At 42.3% G+C, this 13,523-nt stretch overlaps 1 protein-coding gene across 1 annotated transcript in view; it reads left to right on the top strand.

Annotated features, from left to right (window-relative positions):
* The first annotated feature begins 2,188 nt into the window (after positions 1-2,188).
* Positions 2,189-13,523, top strand: part of SNX10 (sorting nexin 10) — a 42,022-nt gene continuing 30,687 nt past the window's right edge. The window contains exon 1 of the mRNA XM_068405030.1: positions 2,189-2,203. The gene's annotated coding sequence lies outside the window, so the exon portion shown is untranslated. The remainder of the gene's footprint in view (positions 2,204-13,523) is intronic.

Here is a 13,523-nt window from a genome sequence, read left to right as displayed (position 1 = left end):
CCCCCTGGATCTCTCACCAGACAGTGTCATATAGCTCAAGGCAAACTGAGACCATGTTTTGCTGGCAGAAGGAAGAAGGGAAAGGAGTTGGAGCATATGGCACCAATCATCCATTAATAAATGGAGAACAGAACACAAAATAGGAAACATCAATTAAGATGACTGAGATTAGGAAAATTTTGTCTATGCTAGCAAAAACTGGGTGTGTTGACCGAAATAGGCTATGGAAAAAAAACACCACCCTTTTGAGGAAAGTCATCAAGGAAGTCTTGAACAGATCTGCCACTTCAGAAACACAAAATGTGGATGTTGTGATGATCAGCATCCAGTCCTTTTGATGCAAGCTTTCCTATAGAACTTTTCTTCCTTCGTATTCATATAGGAGCATCATTCACATGTTCATTCTGCTGCTCACCACAAACAGTCATCTTAGTAAGGTTTGATGTCTTCCAGTCTCCATTCTTTCCTGGAAACTATCCGCACATTGTATCCTTATGGAAGGAGGTAATTCAGTAGGACACTGGAAAATGAATTAGGGGTTGAAATACTGTAAACAAGCAGTTTGGAAGTTTGAATAGACCTTCTCTGAAAGAAAAAATTCTTCCCTGCCATAATTTTTCTTTCCTTTTTCAAGAACACTTGCCTGTACAGCCTCTGTTTGCTAAATTTAACTATATCTAATTATGATTTTTTGCTCGCAAAGTTGTGTGGCTTAGAGGTAGCACTATTTCACATTTATGCAGAGATAACTAAGATTTATAAATCTCATCGATAATAATTTTTATTATGCTAGATTATAAAAAAAAAAATCTGGTTTCTGAAAATGAGTTTATACTAGCAATCGCATGGGAAATATTTTGGGAAAAAGGCTGATGTAGACACCTCATGCAACCCCCCTGTAATTCTCTGTACTCTGTTACTATGAATAAATTGTTGTTCATATTGATCTCTACATGTCTCTGCAGTGTTTTGCTTAAGGGCTCTTATCAGAGGAAAGTTTTGGGGTACTCAAGACGGATCAATAATAATTATTTTCTTTTAGCAGAATTTTTATCCTAGAACTTGCTTCATATTTTAATATCTTATGGGAGAAATCAGCCCACAGTTTACATAAAAAGACTAAGAAAATAAAAGATTCTGGGCGTTTCAGTATTTGGAAATGAAGTAAACATGTATAACAGTATTCAAATTATTTCTCCTTTTTAAATAGGAGAAGTTGCTCAGATTCTTTGGTGATTCTTTACCAGTACATAGATAAGTAAAGATTATTCAAGCTCTTCAGAAGCAGAAACGCTTACTACTTCTTGCTGTAACAGAAAATTAACTCTTTTCCTTCCACTCTCATTAGTGGATATTTCCTAAGGTGATTTTATATTTATTCCTCCTAAAACAATTCCAGCACACAAGAACAGCCTCAGCAGCAAAAGACAAGCATTCTCACAGATAAATTACTTTCCCGAGCTTGTTCAGCTCCTTTTCAGCAGCCGGATTCCAAAATCCAGGAACCCGAGGTTCCAGAGATGGAGTGAAGTTGCCGCTCTGTTTCCAAGACGATCTCCAAGCGCTGGCACATAATGTTCATTCTGTATCTCAAATCTCTCTTGGAACTTTAACATCTAGCAATCAAAGATGTGATTTAGGTAAAATACTAAAAAAACAGTAAGGAAACAAAATTACTAGTATTTTGATTTCCTGAGAGTTCAAAGCTGAAAATAAGATTTCGGGAGAGACTTTATTCACCCTCAAAAAAATAATTAATTAATTAATTGGATTTATCAATCTTAATTTCTCTCTTTTTTTTCTTTTTTTCCCCCTCCTTAACCAGAAGGTCTGCAAACCCCACTCTTTTTGAGGGAAGCCGTTCTTTGCACTTCTGCGTTTCCAGAATACAGGTGGAGAACACAGCGCTTAAACATTAAGCAGCCGCCAGGAAACCCACCCGACACCCCCGGCCTGACCACCCCCGCGGCAAGGCCCGGGCCGAGCCGCGGCGCTCCCCCAGCCGCCCCCCCGCCCCGGTTCCCTGCCGGTGCCGCTCCCCACCCGCCCCCGCAGTAGCACCTCCCTTGCTGGCGGGTCCCCGGCGGTGGGCGGGGCGGGGCTAGCGCGGCCCCGCCCACTGCTGCTGACGCACCGCCTCCTCCCGGCCTATGGGCGGTGGCGGCACCGGCGCTGGGGCAGTGCGTGGCGGTAGCGGCGGGCGGTGAGTGCGGCGGGGCGTTGCGGTGTGGGTGGGTGTCGGCTCGGGGGGCGCAGGCCCGGCCGCGTAGCAGGTGGTGAAGCGGCCGCGGTGGGGCTGCCGGTGCTGCAACACCGGGCGCCCGGGACGGGATCGCTCGGTCGGTGTGGGTACGTCTGCAGCGGTAAACGCCGGCGCGTTCTTCGGGAGCCCTTCTCTGGTCTCCGGTGAGGCGCTGCCTGAGCTCGTTAAAATAGCGCGGGGTTTAGGCAGCGGCTTGGAAAGCCGAGGTACAGACAGCGAGCCCTGTGGCAGAGCTGCCGGCTGTAAGAGGGCTCGATTCCTCCCTGTCTCTTAAGGCGTATTTATTCCCCTGGCCCTTGATAGAGGGCTCCGCTGTGATTTACAGCTATGCAAATGACCACCCTTAGTAATGATTAACTCCAGGCAGTAAGAAACTTTGGTGTAAATAATTGTTAACCTTGTTTTGAACCACCGCTCTTTGTTTTGCTAAAGCAAGTCCATCACCTTTGACAACTATCATCATTATATGGGTGTGTAAAAGCTCCGCATGCATATGCATTATGTTATTATGTATATACATTATATAACCATGCATATTATTGTGTATAATAACTTATTGTATAAATATATAATGTATATCATATAATATATGTAATGGCATAATTTTATATTAAATACATCATATTTGTTGTACCTTTTTTTTAGTCAGGAGACTGCCTTATTTTTATTTTTAAATTCTGTGTGTTATCTAAACTAAGCAGCCTGAGCATTTTTGGGTGCATATGAAGACAACCTATGAAAACAGACTATGCGATTAAAACTGACCGATTTATAAACCAAAGGAAGTTCCGGTGATCGAGTTGCTGGGTTTGCCTTGGGCCCCATACTGGAATTAGGCACGGAGGCGCATGGGAAGCTGCCTGCGCTCTCCCTCGAAACACCCGTGTTTACTTGTTGTCTCGCACCCACCCGCTGGGATCACCCCATAGAGACATACAGTCACCGTCGGAGCGGTGCAGTGGGCTGGGTGTTCTCACAGCCCCTTCGAGGATGTGGCAATTTTAGGTAAATATTGCCTAATTCTGCTAATAGTGGTGAAGAGGTAAAGGTAGACGGAGGTATGGAGCCAGGCTGCTGGGGATCGGGGTCTGGCCCGCTCGGGTGCCTTTGAAGTTCCCATCTGGCACATGCCCAGGTCACCTATTGCCCAAGGGAAACAGCGGCTTGAGTTTTCATCTCCCACTCTGCTTCTCACATTGACAGGAGATAGCTGAAGCGAGGAGGACTGTCATCTTACTCGTGCCAGGGAAAACTGAAACTAAAAGTAATGCAAGGCAGGGCTTTCCTGAATGGCACAAACTGGACTTCCTTTAGAACAATGGAAGTACTGGTGTTTTCTTTGTGTAGAAGGTGAAAATAGCATTTATGCCTATTTCAGCCTAGGGTGTTACGCTATGTTTGTAATGCTTGACTTGAAATCCAGAAGTCTCTGCTTTATCATATATATTTTATATTGAATCTAAGAAGTATTTACCTTTTAATGAATTTCAATTTAAAGAACTTGCATTAGTGCACCATGCCTGTATTCATATAATTTTAAAGGCTTATAATACATGTGAGCTTTATTACAGATTATTATGATTTTAAATTTTATTTGCAAAATAATTATATTTAAGTATTTTTTTTAAAAAGGAGAAAAACATTCTGAAAATATTCTTGCTAAGGTATTATTAGCATCATACTCTCCAATGCTGTAGTGTAATTAGAAGACAGTAGCACCTAGAAGTCTCATCCAGTTACTTGTGTCTCATGGTAGGAGCTGTGCAAATACAGGCATAAGGCGGTCCTTGGTCCCAGAGAGCTTATGAAATAGAAAACAAGATGCTATTTGTGAACATAGACAGAAATAGTTGTTTAATCAAGTACCTCCAAATGTGCGTAAAAGTGGCAAACCCATTATAAATTATGTTGGTATCATGGTTCCTCTTTCATTTATGTCTCTATAGTTTAACTGCAGTTAGCTGTTACCAGCTGAGATACTGGAATTAAGGATTTGTTGCTAGCTTGCAGATGCACTGTCCTAAAATTAACTGTTTTGTGATAGAATCTGCTGCAGTAGTTTTTATATTTGAATAACATAGTAATTTATTTGAATGATGCAGATTTGGTGAAGGGTTGTTTTTTTTTTTCTATTTTTTCGTTTTGTGTGGTTTTTTTTTTTTTCTTTCAATAGATGTTTATGGTACAATCCGTCAGGGGTAGCCCAGTAGAAAGCTGGAGTGGCATCACAACACTGTGTTGCTGTGTTTAATGAAATACTGCCTAGATTCTATCTCCACAGACTTTCAGTTTTCTGAAAGTTTTTTTTTTTTCATTTTTTTTTTCCTTGTTCCCTGCCTTGCAGGCAAAGCTGGGTAAACAAAGCCTCTCCCTTTGATCTTTTAATACACTTAAAAGTTGTTTTCAGATATGCTTGTCTGCATCAGTGCCTGAAGAACAGCTATTCTCAAGGCAGCACCTTTAACCGGCCCTGGTGTGCCTGCTTAAGCCACCTCCACACTTGCTGCATGTCCACGGTGCTGTGATGCTTTTGGCATAGACGCGGCGTATGGGTCAGCCATGAGCTGTGCCATGCTGTGCTGCAGGCTCTGCGTGACCTGGGATTTCCCTTCACAAGCACGGTGCCATTCAGAGCAAAAACCACTGGGGATTTGGGTCAAGCTGAGTAATTCTTGGGTGTAAGAGGAGGTGGAGCATTAAATCAAGCCAGCAGTTGGTGAACGCGTTGTGATGTGACTTCTCTCAGTGAACTGTCACCATCTGGCCAGGACCAGTGATGTGATTGATGTAAGGTAGTAGCGATGAACGGATGAGGACCGGAGCATAGTAAGGGTGAGTGCCACATTCCCAGAATCTTTTTATAGAGCTCATGCTGCTGCTGCACATCAATCTCTTACAGAATAGCTTTTCCCACCCAGAGAAGATCGTGGCAGTCATCGTTTTGAAGCTTCCTGCATCCTGTTCCTAGTTGAGCAACCTACGGCACTTCTTGATGCTTCCCTCCTTCCCCTGGCTGCTTATTGCCCCTGCCATAGGGCAGTGTTGCCTTTGACCCGAGGGACTGCACCTGCTGGTACCAAATGTGCTTGCTTAGGTGTGGTGTTCCCCTCCACCTGCCCTTCTGCTGGTCCTCTGATCCTGTGAAGTGAAAGATATGGTCAAGGATATCAATACAGAAGTTGAACCCTTCTGACTGTAAAAGGCTGAATCAGTCTTGCAGCCCTATTTTAGTCAATTAGCTGAGTGCTTTTCCTAATCGCCATCATTTCAGGCAACTGCAACCTTCTCTGCTTTTGTCATACAATTTTGTAATTTCTCCATATGAAAGAAGGAAGCACTTCTCTGGCAAGTTGATTTTAAAAAAAAATCATAACATAAACCCCAAAGCAAAAAGGTTGTGAACATTTGCTCAGCAGCATGAGCTTCTGGAGATGCTCCTTGCTTCCTGGAAGTAGGTAGGTAAGATAGGACAAGTGACGAATTCAGTGTGTCATGTCTCTGCAGTGTATCCCATGATCTTATTTCCATGCGTGTGGTATGTAGTATGCATAAGCTTTTGGCTTTTATAAGCAGAGAAATATAAGAGGTCTGGTTAGATTAGGATATTGTTTTTCTTTTTTTTCCTTGTTAAACATTTTATTTTACTATCTCAAAAAAAATAACTCAGCAACTTTTTGTTCTTCTAGTAATAAAAATACTCAAGAGGAAAGCACAGCTATGTGTCCTACAGGAATTTCCTGACTTCTTGGCAGAATAACTCTTGGGGTAGAGAAGCAAATCATGCTGTAGTTGCTCATTGACTACAGGGAACTACGTGCACAGGTTTGGTGCATAGTATTTTGGCTCTGGATCTGTTTATTTGTAGCAGTCCTTGCTAAATCTCTAACAGTACAGCTTGGAGTTTGTTGCCCGGATGTGGGTGACCGGTGCCTTTCAAGGGGGCTGTCCAAGGGGATCCAGGACATCTGTATGAGGCTGGTATCATGACACATGACCTACATGTGTCTTCTTGGGCAGCAGATGAAGAGTAAGTAGAACACCTTGTGAGCATCCACAAAGGTGATGAATGTTTGTGTTTAGCTATCTGAATCCTGCTTGTCCAGATTTCTGTGTGACGGGGGGATCAGTGGGAGATTTAATGAAATATAAACCAATAACGTAATTGCAAATGGTCCTGCATTTCCCACCATGTTCCTCCAGTGATCCTCTTTCGACTTGGAGAACTTCAAAATAGTATTTATCTTCTTGAGTTCTAATTAGTGATACATCTTCACAGAATCCTTCAATGCCCTTGGGGCTTCTGGTCCCAGAAACCAGTTTCCTTTTGGGCTTTGCTGGGCATGTTATATACATGCTGTCTCACTGGTAGTGCAGCATGAGTTATTTCAAAATGTCTCCCAGTACCATAGAGGAATTCATCAACAGACATGAACCCTGCAAAAACCTTTAGAACTCAGCATCAACCTGTGGGCCTGGCCCAAAAGGAAGGACTTGATCAGTTTGAAAGGAGTTTCCCTTTGCTCCAGCATCTTCACATGGTTAACATTACGGATTGCCACAGAGTTGTTTAGCAGGTTGCATACCGTTGAGTTTCATTTGTTTAAGACCAAATAAACCAGTGATGATTTTGTTATGGATCTTCTCTCCGGTAATTCTTCTGCGTAAAGAGAGAATGCAATTTGCCTTCCATGCCTGCTTTTTGTGGTATGAAGAAATTAGTGTTTCTTGATATTTAAAGGATTTGTGGCTTAAGACAATTACTTGTTCCTCTCCCTTTCTTCTCTACCAGAATTGTCTAGGAGGATAAACTCACTTATAGGTATCCTACACATCAAAGCAAAACGGATGTTTTGCCCCTGCAACAAAGCATCTATTTTACTACGGAGCTGACAATGAGTAATATACCCTGAACTCTGTGTGTGTGCTACCAACACATCCTTCAAGTTCAAGTTCCTGCCCCTCCTTTCCCTCAGGGAAGCCTTAACCGTTCACCTACCTTTGCTCCATGTGTACAGCAACAGTTACCAGCTTATAACTTTGGCCTTCTAATAGTCTTGTCATTTTAATTGCATAATGGTGATGTGTGGTTTTAAATTAGTCATAACTTTGGTACCTGTTTTAATGAGATCTTCAACTGTGTTCCCAGAGGGGAAGGCTTTGTCTTACCAAGAGCGGTGTACCTCTTCCCAGTAGGAATGAATTTCTACTAATGAGGCATGGAAAGGCGAGGTGGTAAGGGGAGTGTTGGCAAGTGTTTACAAGGAGAAAGGAAATAGCTGCAAGTCCTGGGTGCTGGAGAGCATTTTGATAATTCCAAAGCCTATGACTTGTTGGGCATTCGCATGTATAAATAGTCGCATCGGCGCGTAGTGTCGTTGCGATCATGCTTACTTTGAGAACAGCTAAATGTAATAGCCTTGTCTCTCACGGCATGGAGGAGCACAGTCCAAAAATACCCTCACATGCCTTCAGACGTGAAATACAGAGGCTGGTGTTTAATGGCTGTGACACCAGTTGGTCTGCTCCCCAAGAATTTATGACTACGTTGCATTCGTTATGTCTGTCTGCTCATGGGGAAGGCTGGTTGCGATATGACTGTTTGGAGTTGAATCAGTGGGGTTGTTGGGGAGACAGGAAGCCAAAGCACTCATTCCAGATGAGATGAAACATCTTGTATCCCTATCTCTGGGTGGATGAAGGTGGGGGTTGCTGTGAAAGGGAAGGCAGCTGGGTGGTTGGCTTAAACAGTCCCAGACCATGAAACTGGGTTTGGGCAGTAAGATCCAAAAATCGGAGAGGATTTATAGCCAAAATATCCCTTTGGGGAATCTTATGAAGAACTGTTTGACACATATAAATACTTGTGCAGAAACAAAGCCTTCCTAGTCTGCTCATCGACAAGGAAGCTTTCTGACTGCTGTTTCACTTGTCATCACAGGTAGATTTGAAAGGAAGATCTGTTTGACCATCCTTTGCTGTGGCCACGAAAAGGATGCCTACACCAGGTGTGTAGTCCCAGGCTAAATCTTACAGTAGGGATGCAAGATTCTCTCCCAGCTGAGGTCTTTTCAATGAGCTTTGCAGGGCTGAATCACAGGGATTTAATGCAAACCCTGGTAATTAGGCGTTAACAGTTCAGGTCAGTTTGCAAAGAAAGCATCTGACTTTCTCAGGAAAACCTCAGTGCCTGCACCAAACCTTGTAACTAATGCAAGATAGCTGTAAAGAGAATTTGGAGTGCTGTGGACTATCTTTAAGAAAACACAAAGACAGCTTTTGGGCTTCAGTCAACAGATAGATTTCACCTTCCTTTTTCCCATTACATGTTTGAATTTAAATACAAGATTTGAAAAATAATATGCTGTACTATAGTATATGGGTATAAGCAATGATTTTTCTTTCAAAAATGATTCTACCGTATTCTCCAGGCTCTTCAGAGCCACAGATCTCTTTGTCCAAGGCAAGTTTTTAATGTTAAATATCTTTTATTAGAGTAACATATCTTTTCTGCTTGGAAAAAATATGGCTTTGTGACGTGCAGCCACTGAAATTTAATTGAAGAAGGGCTTGAAAACCTGAGAGCTTGCTTATTTTTTCGAGTATACTTCTAATCTCTCGTAAAAGGCACCATCTCTGCTTACAGCACTGTCTTGCCTATGCTCTTGGACCATAACAGTGACGACCACTAGCGTGTTTCTGAACACTGTAGAATTATTTTGTCCACCTGAGGATCACTAGAGCTTCCATCATTCTAACCTTGGGTGTTAATTGACTTGTCCTGAGCATCTGGAATATAACTCTGTTGGCGGTGTGGAAAATGGTAGTTGGGTTCGGTGTATATGATTACCCGTTCACTGGATTTCTAGCAAAGCTTCATTCTAAGGAGTGCTGTCTTTTGCCCATAAGCTCAGCTAAACTAGATAACTTTCAAACCTCAAATGGCCTTATTCTCTCTATAATGCAAATGAAAATTTTCATCAGTCTTTTAGTAGCTGGCTCTTACAGCTGCAGAAGTTGTGGTGGTTTTGAGTTAGATGACAACCATGCTTCTTCCTGTTCTTCTGCTAGATCAATAAAACAGACCTTGTCAAGGACAGCATTATCCTCATAGAGTGCTTTCCAAGTATGTAAAGAACTTGCCTGAATGTAATGCTCTACAGAATTTGAAACTCGCTTATAAAGCAGAACCCGTCATCAGTAATGGCTGTTTCCATCTCCATTGGCCATAGTGGGACCCAATTGCATCAGTTCTGCAGAAAAGTTACTGGCACTGACTGAGGAGGCTGGATACTCACAGCGAGGCTTTCCTTTATGGGCTCCCAGCTGCAGAGGGTGTGGGGTAACTGGTACTTTGTGCTCCCGCCTCATCTGGGCTGTTCTGTTCGTTTCTCTGTGTTGCCTTGATGGCGGTTGTGTTCTGAGATGCATGTGTAGCCCTGGACTGAAAAGCCGTTGTCCCCGTAGCATCGTATTTCTGCAGAATGGTAGAGCTGGAGAGGATCTCTTAGTAGTTGTCAGGTCCCAGCAGCCACGTGATAGTTGTTTATTACAGATTTGCCTGTAAGACCACAAAGTAGGATTTCAAATATGTCCGTACATAATGTGTAGGTTTCAACTGGTTTAGCTAAAGGTGTGGTTATATAAATTGACACTTCTTCTGTTTTGAGACTGGACTGTGCTTTTTTTTTTGACCTGAAGTAAATATATTTAAGTGAATGTGGAATAAGCCTTACTTAAACAACACAAACCAGTTTCATCTCAGTCCATTGTTTTCCTATAGACTTGTAATACAGTCTGAACTGACCAGGTTTAAAATGAATTTAAATCTGCATTCTGCTCATTTAGGCAGCACCTACTCCATGAGTGGGAAGTCTTTCTCCTGCTAAAGGCAGAAAAAGTCCTTCAGATTGCTTAGTGGTCTGCTTGAATTCATTGTTGGAAAAATATCATGTGGGTTTGGGCACAGTGAAAGCAAGCTGTGGAACGTATTTGTCCTGCAGGCATGAAGTTTTCTACCTTTGCTTCTCTTGCTGCTTGACCTTGAGCCAGTGTTTGTTCCAGGCTGGCCGATGACTCCTTTGACTTGGCTGTGATGGCAAAGCAGTCAAACCCAAGTGCTGCTTTTCTTCCCTTCCTCCCATTTTTATGTGTTTGTCATGTCTCTTGCTGTTCTCTTACAACTTCTGAAAGGAGTTTTTCATACCAGAAATCTGCTTCCTGTGCTGAGAGTTGGCCAAGGGCTGATGCCAGTCTTACAAAGCCATAGTGCAACAGTAGGGTCCATAATTGGGGTGAAAATAACCAAAAATCGCATCTTAACATTTAGTGGACAGAAAAGAAATGAGAAACAGAAAATCCAGGGATATGGATAAATCTCTGTTTTTTCAGCCTTTCTTGTTGGTCAGTCTCATGAGAAGTTCCTCCTGCCAAATGCTGTTTGCTCCTCAGAATTATCTGCTTTAGTAATGAGTAACACTATTTAGAAGCAATGAACTTCCGAAATATTGTTTTCGTGCCACTGGCACAGGCTAGCTCTGAAAGAGCACAAAGCCCATTGAACAAACAAGCTGCCCAGTTGAAATCACTGTTAATACATTCTTAAATGGTTAATTTAACTCTTGATAGATCCAGCTCATAAGCTAGTGCAATATATGGATGCAGCTACACAGACGCAACACCAGTAAGGTTTTGCAGTAATTATGGGCCACCAGATGCGTTCTTCAGGGGAAGGAGAGCCCGAAGAGTGAATTGCTGTTGTGTGACAGACTGAATGACTTGATCAAGCTGGACTGTTGTAATCATCCCTCATGGGCTTGGTCAACTTAAAAGACCCAAGAAACACAACAGTTTGACTGGAGTTGATCAAAATGCTTGGTGAGCACACTGTATTGACTGCAATATTTTCTATCATCTTCCTCACTGTTTTGAGCTGCATTTATAGAGAATGCTTAGAATCAATCTGCATCAGGATGTTATTACTTGACTATTAATTTTATTTTTTACTGTATCTTTGCTCGGTCTTTCCCAGCCATCTCCCCAGATACACATCGTGAGACTGGGACTTCTAATTCTGTGGTTATGGCCAAGACTATTGCTTTTGCTTCACTTCCCTCTCTGGGGACAAGACCAAGCACTAGCACTTCCTAGACGGGACCAGGTGGTGCATCACAAAAATAGCTGGTTTGGTAGAATAAGGAAATCCACAGCAGGAAGAGAGACAAGCTAAAACATGTAGTGCTGTGTAACAGCAATTCAAGCAGCAGAGAAAAATCATATTATAAATTAAAAGCATTTGAAATGAGCAAAAAAATGAGAGATTTCTGGCATACGACATTCAAGATGGTCCAAGGGGTGAGTCAGGAAGGAAAGGGTCGGATGATGTCAGCGGTTGCATTTGAGAGACTGACAAAGAAACGTTGCAATAAGCCTGCATGGCATTTGCTGATTTTTTTGCTCTGCTTACTCAGCAGGAGAGATACGGCTGCCATCAGCCCTTCTTTCCCCATGATAAGTAAGAATTAGTTATTACAGATAGATACCTTGGGGAAGATAATATTTTTAGGGCAACTTAATTTGATTTAATGCAATGGAATATTTAATTCCTGTAAGAAACATGAAGTTTTGGAAGAAAGAAAAACATGCATTCTCTGAACATAAACCCCCCTTCAGAAGCAGCACTTAAGATTTTTCTTAGGATTTTAATCGGTGATCTGAAATACTGATACAGAGAAGGTGATTACCTTCTCTGTAATCCAGCTTGTAAAAGCATCAGCTGTCTAATGTGTTGTTTGTAACTGGCATCATGTAAAAATATGTAGGGGTGGCTTAGCTGTCCATGATTTTGTATTGCTGATTCTTATTGGTGTATCTAACGTTGTTGTGCGCACACAAACCATACGCGTGTACATCTTCGCTCGTGACTTTTGTAACTAAGCAGAACTTTGACTTGGAAAGTACTTGGGGATACTATGTCAGCAAGTGGTTTTAGCCTGGAAATTACTTGCTTCTTCCCCTTTGGTTTCAAAGGTAGTTTTACTGCCAGTGGTATGCCCTGTTTGTGTAAGTATTGGTAAGAAGTCCAGTGCCTATGTGGTATTTTCCATGTTGACTACAGTTGAAAGATGGTTGAACTTGACAGATTGCCAGTGTTGCTTCTTCCTCTGAAATCAGTTTCTCCTAGCTCAAGTGATCTCAGAAGTTCTCTGGAGCAAGCACACTTACTGGGACTTTACCTTGGAGGTCACCATTGTGTCCCTTCAAAGACTGCCTCATCTCTGTGTTGGCCTTCTGAAAATGCCCTAGCCACAAAACCTACAATTATTTACGCTACAAAATCATTTAGGGTAGTTTAAGCTACTTATTATGCACCATAATGCTTGGAAAGAGTAGCAAAGGCAGGCTCACGTGGCAGACCAGCTTGACAGGCTGCCTGGAGAACACAGGAGCCGGAGCTGCAGGAGAATTTTGAGTGGTCCCCAGGTTGTCTGCAGAAGCTGTGGTGAGCATCAACCCTGAGTAATAACTAATTACCACAATGAGGACTGTCACGTACTGTTCTTTCAGTGTCTTTACCCATAATTACCCTTCTCTAACTATTGCCTAAAAGCCTCATCTGCCAGCGTTAGCCTTACCGGTATGGTCTAACAGGAGAAAAAGAAAGTAATAGTTGTTCTGGGATCAGCGAACCACCCAAACTGCAGAAAATACATGAAGTCATTTGGTTGAGTATATATCTGCAGTTTGAGCCTGGGGGGAGGCGGGTGGGGAAGAGTGAAGAAATATCTGATGCTCTCTCCTACTGTGAACAGATTTCTTAGTACTTCTTCCTTGTTTATCTTTAGGCTTTTAGAGGTTTTGGAGAGGCTTGGCGTGTGAGTCATGCTGCTGTCCAGCAATATGGTATTACATTGATGCAATTCAAAGTGTAGTAGAATACCACTGTAATTGGAAATCTGTGACCCACACCTGATACCGCAATCCATGTCATGTGTATATTTTGGAAGGGAGAGGGAAATTTGTACGTTTAACTCTGATTCTTGCGTTCCTCTGATATTAATGAAAATTTCTTTGATTTTTTTCTTTTAAATGGGCTGAGTTCATTGTCTTGATAAAACAGGTCTCAATAGCCAGGAAGATTGCAGCACAACAGAATGACTGGTTGGGGAAAAATGATAATATAGTGTTTAAAGAGGAGCTGCTTTATACCTGGTGGCCATAAACAAGCATTTAGCAACCAAATGGAGTGAAATCCTGCAAGAAA

This window comes from Nyctibius grandis, chromosome 7 (genome assembly GCF_013368605.1).
Source record: "Nyctibius grandis isolate bNycGra1 chromosome 7, bNycGra1.pri, whole genome shotgun sequence".
NCBI lineage: Eukaryota > Metazoa > Chordata > Aves > Nyctibiiformes > Nyctibiidae > Nyctibius > Nyctibius grandis.
The sequence above is the reverse complement of the archived record's forward strand: the minus strand, read 5'-3'. Positions and strand labels throughout refer to the sequence as shown.